Genomic DNA, 3,866 nt, shown 5'->3' with positions numbered 1-3,866 from the left:
GGACTCCCACGTAGTTGACTGGGGTTCGAGTCCCGGACCCGGTGGCTTAAACTCACGCCAGGCACGTGTGTGTGCATGCCCAAGATCCCGAGAGGAGAATGGAGGAGAAGGGATTGTGGCGTAGCCATCCCCCCTGGGGGGGTGATTTCTCACTTTCTATCTCTCTGTCTCTCTCTGTCTGGCGAGCGCGCGCGCCCTATAGCAAAAATCTCTCCAAAAAATAAATAAATAAAACAATAAAAATAAATTTAAATTTAAAAAAAGATTCCATCCTCCACCGGGCTGTAACCGCACTGGACGTTGATTTCTGGACCCTGTCTTCCAAACCTTCCAAACTGTGAATTGAATCAACCTCTATTATTATTATCATTATTATTATTATTATTGAGATTTTTTTGCTATAGGGCATGTGCACTTGCTGGAGAGACAGAGGGACAGAAAGAGAGAAATGACCTCCCGGAGGAATGCTACACCACAGTCCCTTTTCATTTTCCTCTTGGGATCTTGGGCATGCACATATGCCTGGCATGAGTTTCAAGTCCTGGGTCCAGGACTCAAACTGTGGTTGACCATGTGGGAGTCTAGCGCCTAACCACTGCACCACCTGCTGGCCCCTCAACCTCTATTCTTTGGAATACTCGGCCTCTGTTATTTCTTTTAGCTATGCATTAGCAGACTAAGGTGGAAAGTTCTCCTCTCTGCATTCTGCTCCTTAGAGCAGCTTCCAAAAAAGGAAGCTGCTTTGCCGCTCTGGAGTGGAGAGAAACAAGATTCCTGGATGCTCTGTCCCTGGCGCTGGCACTTAGAAAGTCCTCTCCCACCTTCCTTCCCACAAGGACTGACTTGAGTGTTGGTTCTGAGTGCAGTCTGCCTCTAAAATACACTTGGCAGAGGGAGGTGAGGAGGCAGGGCATCCCACAGTTGTCTCAGAAACGAGTAAGATAACGTCTCAGCCTGGAGGGTGAGGAGTGAGAGAAGGCTGCAGCTAAGAGAGCCACAGGCAGTTCAGGGCTGGCCTAGGAGCAGGCGTGGGGCATTTCTGCACTAGAGGACTATGGTTCCTGTAGTTCCCAGAGTGGAAGGGTGTCAAGAGACTGGTGGCACCTCCAGCCTGAAATGGTTGTCAGGGCACAAAACTGGCAGGGGTGTGGAGGGGTAGACTGCCAGATGACAAGAGAATTCAAAGGACTTTATACATATGTGTGTGTGTGTGTGTGTGTGTGTGTGTGTGTGTTTAAATCTGACCAGAACAAGAGCAAGAAAGGGGAAGTGAGAACTGAGAAAGCAAGCCACCAGGTCTGGGATTTGAAATGCAGAAGGCCATGTGGGAGTCCAGCACCTTAACCACATGCCACCTGTTGCACCCCCCCCATGAGGTATTCTAATTCTCCAGACCCCTGGATAACTCTCTTCCTCTATTCAACATCCCTGCCACAGGGTAGAAAGTCACACAAGCTAACAAGAGAGAAAAAGACATAAGTTTGATCTCAGAAGACTCAAGTTCAAATCCTGGTTTCAACCATTTATTTATTTATTTATTGTATCAACAGTATGCATTTTATGACAATAACATGTACAGATTCAGAACACCCTAGGGCTCTCTTTATATCCTAAAGAAATCGAGCATTTACATTATTCATGGGTCATACTAAATTTAAAAAAAAATAAATTGTATACTTACCCCGAGATCGGATAAACTGTCCTGGGGTGTACAGCTTTAACACCATCATTGAAGTTGTTGGCAAAAGGAATTAAGAAACAAAAACAAAAAAACACTTTTTCTTGGGAGCAGAGAGTCTTTCATTTGCTGTTATAACCAACAAATGGCATGCATTAAATCAAAAATAAAAAAAGGGGCCTCCACAAACACAGATCTATCTGAGCAAGCTGACGAGTACACATTACAGTTTTATAAATGAAGGTTATATACTATATGTTACAAGTCCCAACTAGGCAAGTGTCAAAATGACATCTATTTTTTTGCTTGCTTTGTGATCATACCCCTTGGAGGTGATACAGGTCTTGTGGCATTCAGCTTCTTTTTCTCTGCAGTCTTTAAAATCTGAAAAGAACACATTAATGTTTCGTCCACAGTCATCATGGCACCTGCATTGTCAAATTCTCCACAATAATTCGGTGCAGAAAACAGAGTAACCGACTGCCTCTTTGCAAAAAATTCATATCTATCTTCAACCACCTGGTGGGCTCTACATATAAGACCCAAATCATGCTTACGGAGAAATTTTGCAACCACATCTGTACCAAACATGAAGGACACTCCTCTGTCATTTTCACCCCAGCCTAAGACGTCTTTATCAGGGTCAGACCACAAAAGATCACAAAGAAGACCTTGATCTGGCACTTCAGTTGGCCACGTAATTCGCCGAATCTGCTCCAAAGATTAAAGATCTGCTGATAAACCTCCATGACAGCAGGATGTTTTTCTCATTGACGATAGCTGCTATCAGTTAACACAGTCTGTGAACGTTTTCCATAGTTTAATGTTGTACCTTCTTTTACACTCATCATAAAATCCATACATCCTATTGATCCTGGCACATTCACTGTTCCCTCTAAGAAGAAAGAAATTCTCAGGGTATTTAATTTTGTAGGCCAGTAAGAGACAGATGGTTTCCAGCGACTGCTTCCCCCTGTCCACACAGTCCCCAAGGAACAAGAAGTTGCTTTATGGTGGGAAACCACTGTATTCAATAAGTCAGAGCAAGTCATAGTATTGCCCATGAATATCACCACATATTTTGAGTGGTGCTTCTAGTAGGATAGACTGACTGAGAAATCCCCCTTGAGACTTTAAGCACAGTCCTCTGATTTCATTCTACTGTAGCTGGATGTTCTTTCCAGGCTTGGACTCTCTCAGTTCCAGCAGCCTTTGGATGATGCTGTCCATTATCTATATCCACCATTGTCTTCCCACTGCCAGCCCTCCCACAGTGGTGCCGCTGTTGGCTCACGGTTCGCACCCGGGACTCACACTTCTTTCCCCACGCCACAAGTACAGAGGTGGTGGTAGCGGTAGTGACAGCAGCCATGGCGGGTCTCCCCCCCTCAACTGCCCTGCACCCTGCTTCCTCCTTCCCTCCCCACTGGAACCACCTCAACCTTTTTTTTTTAAGATTTATTTATTTCTTCCATGAGTGAGAGAGATAGAGAAAGAGACAAACAAAAATGGATACAGAGATAGCATCTCTGACAGGGTCCCAACATCATAATTCACCCCCAACCTCGGCCAGCTCCAGATCATGGGCACACACTTGCCCGGTGCACCTCACCTTCTCTGGATGTGAGCCTTTCCAAGTGTCAGACTCTATCACTGCACCCCAGTCTGGCCCCCCTTCTTCCAACTTGTAATAGCTGATCAATGTCAGGCAAATTATTAACTTTCCAAAGCCCCACTTCCCTCATCTGTAAAACTGGGGACAGATAGGGATCATTTTCAAAATACATGACAACCGGTAAGCTATGAGTACTGACCTGTGGGCAAGGCCTTAGAGCCAGAGCAGGGTCCTGGAAGCCCACTTTGTGCCAAGCCTTAACTCTGTCATTCTTGGGTCATGGGGAAACCCAGGGGTGAGCAGGGAGGAGCCTGGGAGAGCAGCCATGACAGCAGAATTCTCAGTGAATGACTGTCCACCAGCTGCACCACATATTTACAACCTGTGAGCTCTTCTCTACTGGCTGTGGGTCAGACCTGAGAACAAATCCTGCCTCACCAGGCACATGGCTATGTATTTCAATAGAAGTTTCCCCCTTGACGCTTCTCCCCGTGTTGATGCCTCTGTGCTGGCAGAAGTCTGCGTTTAACTGTCACCACATCTAACTGCTCATTTCCCTCTAGTCTGAGCAGG

General features: G+C 45.9%; 1 pseudogene; it reads right to left on the bottom strand.

The window, feature by feature from the left end:
• Positions 1 to 1,972: 1,972 nt before the first annotated feature.
• On the bottom strand, positions 1,973 to 2,908 carry LOC102469028 (serine/threonine-protein phosphatase PP1-gamma catalytic subunit pseudogene; annotated as a pseudogene).
• Between the last annotated feature and the right edge of the window lie 958 nt (positions 2,909 to 3,866).

Source organism: Tupaia chinensis, unplaced genomic scaffold, assembly GCF_000334495.1.
Source record: "Tupaia chinensis unplaced genomic scaffold, TupChi_1.0 Scaffold145907_1, whole genome shotgun sequence".
Taxonomy (NCBI): Eukaryota; Metazoa; Chordata; class Mammalia; order Scandentia; family Tupaiidae; genus Tupaia; species Tupaia belangeri.
This window is presented reverse-complemented; position numbering and strand designations above follow the sequence as displayed.